Source organism: Monodelphis domestica, chromosome 7, assembly GCF_027887165.1.
Source record: "Monodelphis domestica isolate mMonDom1 chromosome 7, mMonDom1.pri, whole genome shotgun sequence".
Classification (NCBI taxonomy): domain Eukaryota; kingdom Metazoa; phylum Chordata; class Mammalia; order Didelphimorphia; family Didelphidae; genus Monodelphis; species Monodelphis domestica.
The window spans coordinates 257509339-257526037 of NC_077233.1; the positions used below are offsets into that span (position 1 = coordinate 257509339).

The following is a 16699-nucleotide window of genomic DNA, read 5'->3' on the forward strand; positions in this document are numbered from 1 at the left end:
TGGAGTCAAGGAATACAGATGTCTTTAATTAGAATGAGAGGACCCATTTTAGCAACTACTTTATTTAGGACACATTTTAGCAACTACTTTATTTACTGAAGTTTTTCAGATGTATCAGTACTAGATAGTGGGGAAGATACTAGAACAACAAGGGAAATTTATTTTATTAAGATAGTAATTACAGTGCTCTGCATAATGGGTCTTTCTCTTATGTTATAAAGAGCCTGAATCGGCATATATATTCCATCTCTAAAGTCCTCCTGTACACTTTCATGAATTCATCCATTTAGGAAATTCATTGACTTACTAGAATGAGTAAATAATGAATTGAATTAATGGATAGATGGATGGACAGAGGAGCAATTATTAAGTCTAACTATGTTATATGCATTAGGGACACAAATAGAAAAGTAGTTCCTGCTCAGAATGGGGTTCATATTCTAATTGGAGGATTAAATACTGCTAGGAAGTTTAGCTTCAGAGTTCAGTTTTCCAGCTTCAGGGGGCTAGAAAGATTTAGTAGTCCTAAGGGTACTTGGGGAAACTGGAAAGGCCAAAGGTACAGATCAGATGGCTATGTATGAGAGTATGCCTGGCATGGAATTAGGATATACAGTCAGCTCCTAGGGTAGCAAGACAGATGGCAAGGCATAATGGTTGGCTAATTTGCCAAAAGTATTATAGTTGTTAACTCTCTGCTCTGTGAGAAGTGAGTCAGTGAGCTGTCAGTGAAAATGTCCAGTGCTGGTGACAGAGTACCATTGTGCAAGAAAAAGGAAAGAAGTCAGTGTCACTGGATCACAGAGTATGTGAGGAGAAGAAAGGCATAAGAGGACTGGAAAGGAGTTGGGGGTGGCCGGATGGAGGTTGTAAAGTGTTTAAAAGCCAAACATTTGATCTTAGAAGAACTGTTTGGAGGGTAGAAAGTTGGGCATGACTTGGTCAGCTTTAGGAATTTTTTTTTTGAAATTTTTGAAAGCTGAGTGGAGAGTGGTCTAGAGTGAAGGGAGACTCGAGGCAGTAAAAACCTAGAGAGAAGAAAGCATTTAAGGTCATTAGGTTTTGTCATTAAGAGATCATTAGTAACATTGGAGAGAGTAGTTTCAGAGGAATAATAAGGTAGGACTCCACACGCCACAGATAACGTGTTATAGTCAATGCTCAAACCTTCCAACAGATAGCAACGTGGGTAGGAGGGCCAATTTTCTTGTTCAAACTGTAGAGATTAGCTAATTAATTGTTATCAGTATATAAAATGACTTATTCAACTGGGTGTATGGTGGTTAATGCTATTCAAAACTAATGATACTTAGTTGGAAAAGTTGGGTGGCACAGCTTCAGAATTCCAGTAAAGCAGCTGTCTTTGGAAGATCATAGGGCATTAATTTGGAAGGAAATAAAATAGGATAGAGGTAATCTCTTCCACTCCCTTCATTTTACAAGTAATGGAACTGGGACCCAATAAGCATAAATGACTCATTTGATATCCCACAGTTAGCAAGTGTCATAGCCAGGATTCAAAATGAAGGCATTTTATTCTAAAGTCAATATTCTTTCCATGATGCCACTATCTCCCAAATGCTGAGACCAACCTCTGTGTAGTAGTAGCTTGGAATCCGAGTTATAGATAACCTGTTTTCCTGGTACTTATTGGACTATTCTTCTGGAACAGTTTAAATATGTTCACCTTTACGAAAAAGAATATTTAAAAGTATTTGGTGGAAAGTGGAATTATCATATCAACAATGATATTCATGATTGATTACCAAAGATTTCAATTCACAGTGATATATAATCATAAAATGTCCGGAGTTGGAAGGAACCTCAGAGCTCATCTGGTCCGATCCTAGTCCAAATGTAAGCTAGGGTACCATTAGATCATCAAAACTGTCCAGCACACTAGAATATCCAATGCCTCTGAGAAGATATTTCAATAAACAATTATTTTGTTTTCTAGGGGAAACATTCTGTTCGCAAATATTAATCAAGTATCTACTATGTTCAAGGCGGTATGCTTTGGAAATACTAATACAAAAATGAAATAGTCCCTGCCCTCAGAAGAGTTTATATTTTATACTTTAACACTGTCAAGAGATATGAGCTTGCTGAAAACAAAGAAGATACCCAATGTAGGATGTCTCTATAGGTGAGCATTCCATTTCTTCCCCACTGTAGCTTTAAAGTACTCCACAATCAAACAGTAGATATTTATTACACAATTGATGTGTGCTAGTTGCTAGAAATACAAGTACAAAGAATTAAACAATCCTTACTTGTAATAAGTTTACATCCTATTGGGGAAGACAATTACAAACAAAAAAGCATACAGCATAAATATAACTATACACAACGGGATTAAATACCAAGTAGTTTGTAAGGAAGGGCACTAGCAGTTTTGACTATCAGGAAAGGCTTCATATAGGAGCTGTTCCCAGAGCTGAATTTTAAAGAAAGAGAGGAATGCTGAGTTGAAGATGAAGAAGTACATTTCAGGTAGATCACGGCAAAGACACAAAGAGAGAAGAGGGAGTATTGTGAATGAGAAACAGAGAGAAAGGCCAGATTGCAGAGCGAGGGAGAGGGACAGATGTCCAATGAGGCTGAAAAAAATAGGTTGGGCCAGTTTGCTGTAGGGTTTTAAAAGCTAAACAGAGAAAGTTATATTTTATCTTAGAGGCAATAGGAAACCCCAAGAGTTGGTGGAATAAAGGAGTCACATGGTCAGATCTAAGGAAAATGACTCTGACGGCAGTGTGTATGATGAACTGGAGTGCTGAAAGACTTGAAGCCAAGAGACCAATTAGAAGGCTATTGTAATATCCTAACAAAAAATATTTCTGCTGCTGGCCTCCCATGAGGCCAGGAGTTGGAATGAAATTTCCATGATCAGAGTTACTCTTCTAGGTTTGATAGCAAAGACTAGGACTACTCTAAACATGATTCCCAAGTAAGGGGAAATGTGAATCTGTGAACTTCTCCTTCCTTTCAGCATTGCCTCATATAGCCATTATCCTTGCTGCCTTCAACTACCCCAAACCTCATTTGCCTCTTCCTGGACCTATTATCTTCCACTCAGTTTTCCTCCTTCCAAAATAAAAATTGACCTGTCTAGTTCCTTTCAAACATTTGGGAGTCTGCTCTGAAGACTAATTCATATTTAGGTTTTAATAGATGATAACAGCATGTGCTACTCTCTTCAATCAACATTTGTGTTTTAAGAGGGAACTCTTGCAAACTGAGTATTTTAACTTAAAGGAATTAATCTCTCAAAGAATGGAATTTTAGCCACCATATCAAGCAAGTAGTAGACACAATTTTCACGTCAGGTCTTTTTTGGCAACCTCTAGAATCACGTGGGTGATGTCTATCCTCTCTAATAACCTAGCCATGACAGAGATTTTTTTCTTCAGAAAGTCATGTTTAAATGCACAGTATATTAAAATGCACCCTAAGAGAAAAGATTGCCTTCTCCCATTAGCCTTTTCTGAGGAACTGGTTTATCAGATTATGTAGCTGTCACCTTGGAAGACACTGACAATTCTGTGCTAAGAGGATAGGATGTGAGAGGAGATTCTCAGTGGATGGGAGAGAAAAGGCTAAAGAAACCAGGGTAGTAGTGTAAGGACAACACCAGAGAATGTAGGTCCAGGGTAATAAGAAACATGAGCCTCAAGAATATTCCCTGGCCATATATATTCCAGTCCCTTTCTTTCAAACCTTCTATTACTTTGTCCCTAGAACTTGATATTTGTAAGAGTCTAATTAATAGCCAGTGGCTGCCCATATGTTTAGGGATTTCAGGGGTACTGGGGAATAACTCCTCAAAATTCCTTCTCCACCACCCACCTGCTCATTAATGACTGAACCCAAAATTGCTTCATCCACTAAATCCTCCAATGAGGATCTAGAACAGGAAGGGACATTAAAGAGATCACTTTATCTGACCCCTACATTTAATAAGAGAAGGAACTGACATCTTTATAGGCTAACTGACTTCCCCAAGGTCACTCTGGAAGTAAGAAGCACAGTCAGATTTTTGAACCCAGCTCCTCTGACTTCAGAGCCATTATCATCTATACTACATTATATTCTCAGTGCCAACTCCAGCTTCTCTTCTTTGTCACACCCTAAGAAGATGACTTGACTACAAAGGTAATAATTAGCAGAACTCCAGGCTCTTGGTCCCCAAATCTAGTGTTCTTTCTGCTATATCATGCTGCTTTCTCTAAAAATCTGAATGTTTCCCCATTATAATTGTCAGGAACTAGCACAGTGGACAGCTACAAGCTGACTCTTACTATTCCCTCCATAACCTTATCCAGCTATTCTTCTGTTCAGTGTCCCCAGATTATTTAAAAGAGCTCTATCTGCTTTTAACAGCCCCAGACACAGACAGACCTATCATACTGCAATAAGATAAGGCAGATAACCTTTAGAGAAGTAAGTCAAAGATTTAAATTCACAGCAATATGCAATCACAAAATCTGCAAGTTGGAAGAGAACTTGGAGGTCACTTTAGTTCAATCCAGACTTGCACAAGAATCCTTTCTATAAGTTGGTTCTCCTTTAGAAGTTATTATTTAACATTAAGTACATACCACTTAGTAATAAATGGCCTTAGTAATTTAGAGTTTGATAAATCAAAAGATAAATCTTTTGTGACAAGAACTCACTAGTTGACAAAAACTTGTGAAATTGGAAAATGGTATGGTAGAGACTGAAGAAAGATCCATCAAGATAATGTCAACATGTGCATAATTTGCACATCAACATGGAAAACACATGATTTTTCTTTCTTTTTTAAACCCTTACCTTCTGTCTTAGAATCAATACTGTGTATTGGTTCTAGGGTAGAAGAATGGTGAGGGCTAGGCAATGGGGGTTAAGTGACTTGGCCAGGGTCACACAGCTGGGAAGTGTCTGAGGTCATATTTGAACCCAGGACTACCCATCTCTAGGTCTGGCTCTCAATCTACTGAACCACCTAGATATCCCCCAAGGCACACGATTTAGACATAAAAGGTCATTCCATTAGCATATTAGGCGAACATGGAATCATTTATCTCTCAGACCTAGGAACAAGAAAAGAATTTATGACCAAGAATGAGATAGAGAGCAGAGATTTTCTTACTAAGTACTTGTTCATTTTTCCCAATGTTCCCTTCTTAAGTGCAATTTATGTATTCTCATAGAGCACATTAAGGATTGAAATGTCATAAAAATAAATAACTTTAGAAACTCTGACAAGTTTAATAACATTGTCTATCTATTGATAGTATCACGTGAATGTAGTTACAGTGTGAACGTTCTTGGGATGATGGAACTTGCTGGGTCTTTGAACTGGAGCTCCTGAAAGTTTTGATACAATTGCCATGTTATCTATTGCTTCTGAGATTATATCATTTATAATTGTTCTCCATTGTTCTACAGAGTGTTTTGAAAAAAATAAACACAAATTTTAAAAAAGGATTATTCAACTTTCCCTGAAAACCTCCATGGCTAAGGAGTGCACTTCCTGAGACAGCCCATTCAATTTGTTGTTGTGTTGAGTCATGTGACTGTGAACCTATTTGGCATTTTCTTGGCAAAGATACTGAAGTGGTTTAATATTTCCTTCTCCAGAATATAAGAAAACTTAGGCTAACAGCATTAGTGAATTGCCCAGGGACACACAGGTAGAAAGTGTTTGAAACCAGCTTTGAACTCAGGCGAATAAGTCTTCCTTATTCCAGATGTGGTACTCTATCCACTGTGCCATCTAGCTGCCTCTGAGTTCTCTACTCAACTTTGGTATAGTCCTAATTGATGAGACACATTTCCTTGCATCAAGCAGACATTTGTCTCTCCACAAATGGACATTACCCCTCCTCTGCCCTCTGAGGTCAAGCAAAATAAATCTAACCCTTATTTCTCATCACAGGCTTTCAGATATTTGAATCCCTCAAGACTAAATAAATACCAATTGATCTTTATGTCCCTGTCTTCAGTTTTCTTTTCTCATTGCTATCTTCTGGACTTGCTTTTATTTATCAATGTCTTCCTCAAAGGTGGTGTCCTGAACTGAGCCTGATATTCAAATTGTACCTTAATGAGGGACTCTCTCCTACCTTTCTCTATACTTTTGATTCAGCCTAATATCAAGTTAACTATGAACTTATGTTATAGATAATATTACTTCTCCTATAGATCTGCCCCTAGGAGTAAACTAGATAGGTGCCATACTTTGTTGGAATGATTTTTTGGAGGAATAGCACACCCAGAGCAGTTAGGTAGCACAGCGGATAGACCTCCTGGTCTGGAATCAGGAAGATCTGGGTTAAAATCTGGCATCAGACACTTCCTAGCTGTGTGACCTTGGGCAAGTCACTTAACCCTGTTTGCCTAGCCCTTGTCCTTCTATCTTAGAGTTGTTACTAAGACAGAAATTAAGGGTTTTTAAAAAAAGAAATAACATACTCTAAAAGGAACCTTAAAGTTTCGACCAGAGCACATTGCCTAATGAATGAGAAAACATTGGAGAGTAAGTACAGAAATCATAAGCTTGTAGACTCTGTTCCCATTTTTCCAAATTCCACAGTTAAATTTATGTCTTGGGAAATGGAAATAAAGATCACATTACCCAGAGATTTTAAAAATAAGAAATGCAATCCATTGTATGCTAGACTGTCTGGTATGCACTGAGCTATATATGAAATGGACAGGCTATTCTAATAGTTTAGGCCTTTACATTTCCCCCTTTGTTTTATACTAGTAGCTCTTTAAACAACACTTAGTACCTAAATAACAACCATTGCCATTCTCTACAAGGAGACTGTTTTGGCAAGAAAAATTCAAAATTTCAAAAGAACCCACGAAAACTGAAATATGATCCTTGTACTGAGGAGACAGATTAAAAGAGAGACAGAGACAGAGAGAGAGACAGAGAGACAGAGAGACAGAGAGAGACAGAGACAGAGACAGAAAGAGACAGAGACAGAGACAGAGACAGAGAGAGACAGGGAGAGACAAAGAGAGACAGAGACAGAGAGAGAGACAGAGAGAGAGAGAGAAAGAGGGCTCATCCTGAGGATTTCCTTCTGAACTGTGGAGCTTGGCTTGGAGCAAGAGAAAGGTAATTCAGATGAAAGTTTGCAGATGGGGAAAGTTACCACAAATGTCTATTAAGCCCCTACTATGTACAAGACACTCTGCCGAGCTCTGAGTACAAAAAGTAAGGCCCTGCCATCAAAGAGCTAGCATTCTAATGGAGAAAACATGCAAAAAATATGCAAAATTTCTTAGTCCAGAAAGAACTGTTGTAGCCTTGCGGTGGAAAAAACCTCGACGGAGAGTATATATAACATTACCCCCCCCACTGATTTTCCTACAGACAGCCTAAACAGTGACAGCTTTTGCCCTTCATACTAGTCTCTCCTCCATCTAATCAGTCTGTGCAGAGAAGCGCCTTACTCCATAAACCCCCAAAATTGCAGTAATAAAACTCTCCAGGGCCCTGGTGGTAATTTTCATCACCTCCCCCAAGCCATCAGGGATTTCATCTCCAAAAACCTTTCTCTTTCGTAGTCAGGGGTTGAACATACGCAGTTATTTCATAATAATTTGAGGAATTATCCAAGTTTAAAATAAGCCCACATAGATAATATATTGGTAATTAAACCAGTTTAACATAAATTTCCAGGATGGTAAAACTTTCATCTCATTGGATTGTCTCCAGACTCCTTGGCTCCCAGTTTACTCTTCATTTCAGACTCCAGGAGATGTTTTTCCTCCTCATTAGGATCTAAGTATAATATTTAGTTTCAGATCCAAACTTCCTTTTCCACAATAACCTGAACTTCAATCCAGCGATTTTCTCCTTTCCTGGATTTCTTCCAACACCTCTTTAGGAAGTATGCCCTCCCTAGGCAATCTATGGCTTTCTGCTACAATTCTTCCAAACCTCTCCCACTATTCTTTCTAGATCTTTTTTAAAAGGTTCTTTTTCTGCCCATCCCTGCCTCCATTCCATATCCCAACTTGCCTTCATGTCTTCTTCTAGCTTACTGTCAATCAATAAGGAATGAGCCTTCCTTTATATTTGATCAGTTTTATCTTACAAAGAAAAGGAATGCTATACAAAACAAGGAAACAGTTCTTTACCAAACTACATCTCCTGTTCTGCCTCTGTGCAAGAGAGGAATAGGATCGATTCTGTCGTTAGCTAAATATCACAACTCACAGGCACACAGATGTCTTATCCAACTTAACTTTCCCCTTCCTACCAGGCAATGTGTGAAATAACTCAAGTTTAGAGAAGACGTTTTCTTTGCCCATTCTGGCTACATTCTCTCCCAAAACCAAGATTTTGCTGAGATTTGGGAGAGAGCTACAGAGACATAGCAGAAAGGTTTTAAAGAAGAGGTGTTGAGGTTCAAGAGCAAGAGTTACCATGACACACTTATAGATGGTTAGCATGGTGTCTGACTAACAGTGACTGTACAGGATCCCTCAGGATCCATCAGTGTGACATGTATGACTACACATTTCTATGTTCCTTCTTTCTCCTTCTTTGACCTTCACAAAAGAATTCTGCCTGTTCCTATATTCCCACCTGGCTCGGAATTAGTAAGGATACTGGAATCATGCCCTAAGGAAGCTATCTATATCTATTGCTATATCAATCTATATAGCTATAATAATAGCTCTCTTGCACCCTCGCCCATCTCTGTGTCTCTGTCTCTCTCTTTTCCTCTCTCTCTGTCTCTGTCTCTCTCCCTCTCTCACTCACTCCCTTCCTCTCTTGTTCCCATTTACACCAAAATATTTATAGCAACCTTTTTGTGATAGCAAAGAATTGGGAACAAAGTAGATGCCTGTCGATAAGGGATTGGCTAAGCAAATTGTGGCATAGGAGTGGGTCAGACAGAATATTACTGTTTTGTAATAAATGATGAATGGGACAAATATGGAGAAACATGGAAAGATCCAAATGATCTGATGCAAAGTGAATTAAGCAGAGTCAAGGAAGCAATAGACACAATAGCCACAACCATGTAAATAGAAAGAATAACATTCCAAAAAATCACAAGTGAATGTAACAAAAGCTTAAGATCAATCATGACTCAAATGAAGAGATGCGAGAAGTCACTCCCAGCCCACCCCTCTATGGTAATGGGAAGTCCACACGTGTTACATATTGTGTGTATATCGGGGGCTTTTTCAAGGTATCAATTCATTACATTGATTTTTTTCTCTTCTTTTAAAAATGCTATCTGTTTATGCAATGGCTCTCTGGAAGGGAAAGGGAAAAGTATATTATGATAACTATAATGATATAAAAACAGAAGACATCAACAAAACATTGTTTTTAAAAAGAGAGGAAAATAAGTTAATATGGAGTTTCTTGGAGGTATGGAGCAATGGGGGGTTTCAAATGTCCCTAGACTGGTTTGTGCTCTACTACAACTGCACCTTAACTAGCTAAGGAACCTGCTAGCCTGTGACTGGAGTCTGCTTTAACACAGACTAAAAAATGGTCTATTCATGGGGGAGTTTAGTCATGGAAAATCCATTGCAACTGCCATATAAGAGAGATGCAGTCATTTGGCCCACTGTATAACCCTCTGCATGGATTAGATTCTGCTTTCTAATGCACAAATTTTAGAACCAAACTAATTGACCTTTCTGACATAAAGTACTTCTGAGTGTCATTTAGTTCACACCCTACTTCAGAGAGGGGTTGTGCATAAGCTTTCTTCAAAAGTAGGACCTAAAAACTCTTGGTAGCCTTTAAAAATCAGGCCAATTTCCCTAAAGAAACAGATTTCACTTTCCTGCTTTGTGTCATTTTTATTGCTTTTCCTGAAATCTGTGTAATAACTATGCAGGGTTTTGTTTATTTGCCTAAAGAAAGATACTTTGATTTTTAACCTATTGATACATGACTCTACTTATGAGGACAGGGAAAAAGAGATGACTTTTAGAGAGCAAGGGCAGGACTGAGGACTGTTTCTAGATCAAATAGAATTTGGGAAAACCTTCTGATATTTGAAAGTGGCTTGTGATCTGCTTTTAACAACCCTAGACAGATGGGTGTCATTCTGTTCCTAAAAGTCCCTAGGGAGACCAGTTATATAATCACTGTCAACAACCATTTGTAATGGGAAGTTCTTATTTCCTCTAAAATTCCTCCCAGTGAATTGTAAATCTTTTTTGGGGTGTGTGTCCTGTGATCATCTGAAACAAAGAGCAGTTATTTATCCCTCACATTTGTCTTATGATTTATTGGATCCAACCCTCCCCCTATGTGTGTGTGTGTGTGCGTGTGTCTGTATGTAAAATTTATAGGATCACAAGGATATCAATATCCTTGTGATCCTATAAATTATGAGTTTGATTCATTCAACAAGCATTTTTCCTTAAAGTATTAAATAAATGCTTGTTGAATGGTTTAAACTCAGGGTTCATCACCAAATTGATGGAAAGGTCAATGTTATATTTTTCTGTGTTACTGTAATCAATTTCCAACAATCAGCAGTCTTGTGCAAATTGGCTTTGTATTATGACTTAGGCATTAGTGATCAGTCCTCTTAGCACAGAAAGATAAGGGAGGAGTGGATTTGTTTAAATGCTCTAAAATATTGATGGAAAAGTTATTTTAAATTTTCATAGGCCACCAAAAATAAACTAAGCTCTTGATGTCACATGCTATGCCATTTTATTGGCTTAGTACTATTGTGTTTGGAGTTGCCAATGTGAAATACTAATAGTTTCAGCAAATAATTTAATATCCAGAGAAATGTGTCATATCCAGAGATCTGTATCAGTACAACATAACTTAAAATTTCAACATAAAAATAATCCTTTGAAATTATATTTACTGATTTTATTATATATACTATTATATATTTGTATATTTACTGATTGATAGTCTTTTGTTATATGCAGTTATGCATCTTTGTGTGGATTTAAGCTTGGCAAAATCAGGAAAAGAATAATTTAGTGAAAACGTATACAATAATAGACTTGTTCTTTATTTGTTGCTGGATTTAGTTAAGGGTCTTTCTACATTTGTCCTTTAGAGAACAATATGAAGCATGTGAGCTTTTACTTTGGTTAAAAAGCACCACTTTGGAGTGATGCTTTAAAGAAATAAAATTATGAAGAGGAGACCGCATTAAAATAGTCAAATGTTATTTCAATTTAAGGCAAAAATGGGTTTGTTTTAGAGAATCTACTATGGTTTCATCCATCATTGAATAGTTGATCATAGTTGTTGATTCTAAGGAGAAATAAAAGAGAGAAATGTATAAAGAAATCAATGTAATAATTCAAGGCTCTCCAAGACAAATTGGCACATTAAAAATATTTGTACAGAAGGAGGAAACAAGAAACTGGAAACAAGTAAAAAAGAGTATATGTTCTATCTGTGATCGTCCTGAGCTAAGGCTTATCATGAGTGACAAAGATTTAAAAAAAAAAGAAAATATTTCTTAATCTATTTAGGGGCAAGAAAAATATTATAGGAGGGATAAGATCCCCACTATGTAGGTAAATAGACTATGATAATGGAAAATAGAGAGAAGAAATATAATTTCTTTTTTGATTTTTTTCATAATTTTTTCCTAACATGGAGAGCAGTTTTTCAACTGGAAAGTATAGAACAAAATTAATTAATAAAAATTGAAACAAGATAATTGAATAAATGGAAAGAGACTTGAATGAGTTCAAGTCACCTAATTGAAGTGCATGAACTTGTGGAGAAAAACTGCTAAACTTTTTTTTTAAACCCTTACCTTCCATCTTGGAGTCAATACTGTGTATTGGCTTCAAAGCAGAAGAGTGGTAAGGGCTAGGCAATGGGGGTCAAGTGACTTGCCCAGGGTCACTCAACTGGGAAGTGTCTGAGGTCAGATTTGAACCTTGGACCTCCCATCTCTAGTCCTAGCTCTCAATCCACTGAGCTACCCAGCTGCCCCCAAAACTGCTAAGCTTTGAAATATTTTGGGGAGGGGTTGCTGCAGAACTAGATACTGTCAAATCTTGTCCCAATTCTCAAAAGGAAGAACAAAATTAAATCTTTAGACACCAGAGAATGTGCTTTTGTTTTAGGCCAAAATTCTTGAATATAGTATTGGAGGCGTAGTTTATGAGATCAAAAAAAGGAAGTAAATGATCATCATAAGTTAATGGAAATCATCAAGAATGAATCTTGGCAGACTAAAGTCATTTCATATTTGGTTGGTGTCCCAAAAGTGGTAGATGAGGGGACAACTATTGGTCTAATATGTAAAAATTTCAGCAAGATGGTTGAGAAAGTCTTTCATGATGTCCTTGTGAACAAGACTGAGAGAAGTAGACGAGATCAAGGTACTAATTTCTGGATTCAGAACTGTTTGATTGACAATTTCCAAAGAATGGAGATTAATGGTTTGACATCAACCTGATATATGCTTTGATGGAATGTCATGGATCTATTTAATATTTTTACCAATTACTTGATTGAAGACCTAGTTGACAGCTTTGTTGATTACAGAAACCTGGGAGGGAAAGCTAATACATTGGATGACAAAGCCATAATGAAAAAATATCTGAACAATATAGAATGATGTTTCAAATCAAATAAGATATATGTATTGTCTTATAGTTAAATTAAATAAACTCCATAAGTACATGACAGAGCAAATATGCCTAAACATAAATTTATTAGAAAAGGAACTGGGGTTCTAAAAGTACTATAAGCTCTCTCTATATTAACGATGTGATATGGCAGCCAAGTAAAATTGAATGTCATTAATGGCAGCTTGAATAGTAACCTACCATCCATTATAATGGAGGTTATAGTCTTGCTCTCTTCTGTTCTGGGTTTCTAAATCTGGATTACTGGTGTTTAGTTCTAGGTTTCACATTTTAATAAGAACATTCACAAGCTAGAGCAACAAGAAAAGCAAGGGGAAGAAAATTAATGGGGGTCAGTTGGTGACAGTGGAGAAATTTAGACTGCAAAAAGAAGGTTTTGACTGGAAAGGATTATTGTCTTGAAGTATTTGAAGAATGGGTTATATAAGACATTCAAATTATTTTCTGCTCCTCTAAAGTAAAGCTAGAATAAATTGAGTATAAATTTTAGGAAGGTAGATTTTGACTTGACATAGGGATACAATCCCAAACAATTTGAGCTATTTTAAGAGTTCTCCTTCACCTAAGAACTCCAAGAAGAATCTAAATGGCTATTTGCTGAAATTATTGGAGAGGGAATTTCTATTCAGATGTATATTAGATTAAATAGCCTCTGAACCCTTCAAATTAATTTATTTCATAATGAAACTCTAGAAGATAAAGAAATCTAAAAAAATTATATCACATTTACCTCCAGAGAGAGAACTGCTGACTTCTCAGTATAGACAGGCATAATTTTTTTACTTTATTTTGATCCTTTTTTTCACAATATGGATAATGTTTTGCATGATTTTTATATTTATAATGGATGTTGTATTTCTTTCTCAGTGGGTGGAGGAGGGAGTAAGAGATTTGGAACTAAAATAATTTTTTATTTAAAAAAGAAAAGATTATAGCACCTTGCAAATTTTCTTCCTAAAGAGAATATAATGCAAAAGGGGGAAAAATGGAAAAAATTCACTAAGTGGATTACAATCATCAAATAAGTAACTCATAGACATTTAATTTATAAGGAGAATATTTGTAACTGGATTTTTTTTGCCTTTGAGCAAACATATGAGTCTTCACCTAAAATAAAATTTGCAGTTTTTTTGATGATTCTGGCATTATTATAAACATCATCATGCCAAACAATGCTCACAAAAAAACCCTAAAATTCCATCATTATGTGTCAATATTATACCTTTTTCTACATATGAAGCATATGAAGCATTTTAGTGATTCACTATAATACCATGGCAACAAAGTTTTTTTAAAAAACTTGAATTCTATAGTCATTACAGCAAATCTCACATAAAAATATTCATCTATCCATTGGTTCAATAAAAGTTTATTGGGTGTCTACTAGGTGGAACTGAAACTGAAGTCATTATCTTCTCATAAAAAAAGATTGAATACTAGTTAATTATAATGGCCAATTCTGGTCCTGAAAAGAGTTGAATGCATCCCTTCTCTCTTCTCTTTTCTAAGGCAGTAGAAGGAGAGTTTTTTTTTTTAATCTTGTTTATGTTTCAAAGTGGTAGCATTATGTGTGTGTTTGTGTGTATGTGTGTGTGTGTGTGTGTGTGTGTGAGAGAGAGAGAGAGAGAGAGAGAGAGAGAGAGAGAGAGAGAGAGAGGGAGAGGGAGAGAGAGAGAGAGAGAGGGAGAGGGAGAGAGAGAGACAGAGAGCGAGAGGGAGAGAGAGAGAGGGAGATAAAGGGAGAGAGAGAGACAGAGAGAGAGAGAGACAGAGAGAGAGAGAGAGAGAGAGAGCTGGCTTCAATGCATGTGGAATATTGTATATATTATTAGGTACAATGACATGTAGTTAGTCGCTTTTGCTGAACTGTTTCTTTTTCTTTTCTTTATAATCTTAGTTGTGATAGATGTCTTCCTTGCTAGGTAAGGGATGCTAAAAATATATTTGGAGATGAAGAAGATGTTGAAAGAAAAGATATTACTAAAAGAAAAATACTTTTCCACACCTGTAATTTCATCAGCATGGAGAGCTCTTTCGGAGAACTCCTGCCATTGTAGATTGGTACCTTCTCTCCAACTTCTGTAGTCTTAGGCAATTGCCTGGTGCACAGAGATGAGACCTGAATCCCAGGTCTTCCTGACTTTAAAGCCAACTCTTTCTGTTTACAACTAGTTTACAACCTCAGAGTCATCTTTTGACTCTTCTCTCTCCCTGATCGCTGACATATAGTCAGTTTCTAAATCTTGTCACTCCTACCCCTCTTTATGTTATCGATCCTCTTCTCTCTATTCACAAAACTACCACCCTAATTTAGGTCCTTATCCTCTCTCACCTATACTATTGCAATAGTCACCTAATTGGTTTCTCGGTCTTAACTCTCTCTTCCTCTTCAATCCATCCTCCACAGAGCTGCTCAGCTGATATTTCTAAAGTGCAGAAAATTATAGAAATTTATCTAATTTGACAATCAGGACAATCAGTCAAAAACATTTATTAAGCATTTACTCTGTGCCAGGCACTCCTCTAAGGTCTGAGGATCGAAAGAAAATCATAAGACAGTCCCTGCTCTCAAGATGCTCATATTCCAATGGGAGAAACAACATACAAACAAATCTGTACAAAGAAGAGATAGCTGTATATTGTGTTCTATAGAATTATAATATTTATTTATTATACTAAATAAGTATTTATTTGTACATACACACATATGTAGTTAGTTAGAAACAATAAATAAAGGAAAGGCACTCTCATAACCCAGAAGACAAAAGATTGGGTTTGGGTCCTGGCCCTTCCACTTGCTCTCTTGATGACAATGCCACCTTCTGCAAACTGAGGCTAAAGAGCTCTGTCTTAGTTACTCAACAACATTATTCTGTGAGTAAAATTAAATAGTGGATGTAAAAGGATTGCCATATACAAGAGCAAATAGGCACATTCTCTTTTGCTCCAAAATCCTGGACTAGAATCAATGGCAGATTTCAGCTCAACATCATATAAAATGTAATCCTAAGAACTTCTTACAAACTCTCTAAAAGGCACTTAAAAATTGTATTCCCTGTGTTGAGCCCAAATCTGCCATTAATTCTAGTTGAGGCTTACTGATAGGTTTTGCCTCAATATGAGAAAAGATATTTCCAAGTGCCCTTTATAAAGTTTATATAGAGGCCTCAGAAATTATACTTTGCACCATGGGAAAAAAACTTTCTTCCCCAGGGATTCAGTGAAATGAAATCCATAGTGTCAGTAAATTATTGTTCATCCTTTTTTTTACAAAAATGAATGCATTTGGCACCATACACATCTAAATCACTGTTTCCTGACTGGCAGCATTTAAAGCCAATGTATAATTGATGAAGTGAATCATGAAGCCCTGGGTCTGAACTTAGCAACTGACAGAAGTGATAAGTTGGTTGACACTATGAAATGGACCCAGAGAAATTATTTAGCTAGGTGGCAGCTAGCCATTTTATTAGTCAGGTGAATTTGTGCTGATGGTGAAAGAAAGGAACAATTTTTTTCTTTACTTGTGTCAACTGGACAGGAAGATTTCTATCACTTGTTTTGCTAGAAAGCTATTTACTGAAGATAAATGAGGAGGGAAATGGCCCAAGAAAATATTTAGTTTTTTTTCATAATAATATTTAAGATAATATTTAGGGAACTCAATGTACCATTACTTCTAAAATATACTGGATTCTGCCTTCCTTTGCTTTATGAGGTTGGCTTTTGCCTTATCTTCTGGCTACCAGACACTAAACGACTTCCTTTCCTGCTCCATATGCCTTGGGAGCAAACCCACAACCCCATTTTTAAGGTCCCCTTTTTGTGTTGCATACTTTGCCCATTAGAAGTAAGCTCTCTGAGGATAGTTAGCATCTTGATTACTCATGTGTAATCAGTACTGGCATATGACACTTCAGAAATGTTTTGTCTTTTTTAATCTATTTTATTACTCTATTAAGTTATAAATAACATCATTCTAGCATTTCTACCTATATTTTACAGTTAATGGTATGTGACCTTCATTTTCTCTTCCATTCATCTGAGTTTCTGCATGGCAATCATATTTCCAACCACCTCA

General features: G+C 36.6%; 1 protein-coding gene across 6 annotated transcripts in view; it reads left to right on the forward strand.

Annotated features, from left to right (window-relative positions):
* Window positions 1-16699, forward strand: part of SLC24A2 (solute carrier family 24 member 2) — a 341425-nt gene that overhangs the window by 31523 nt on the left and 293203 nt on the right. The gene's annotated exons all lie outside the window — the stretch shown is intronic.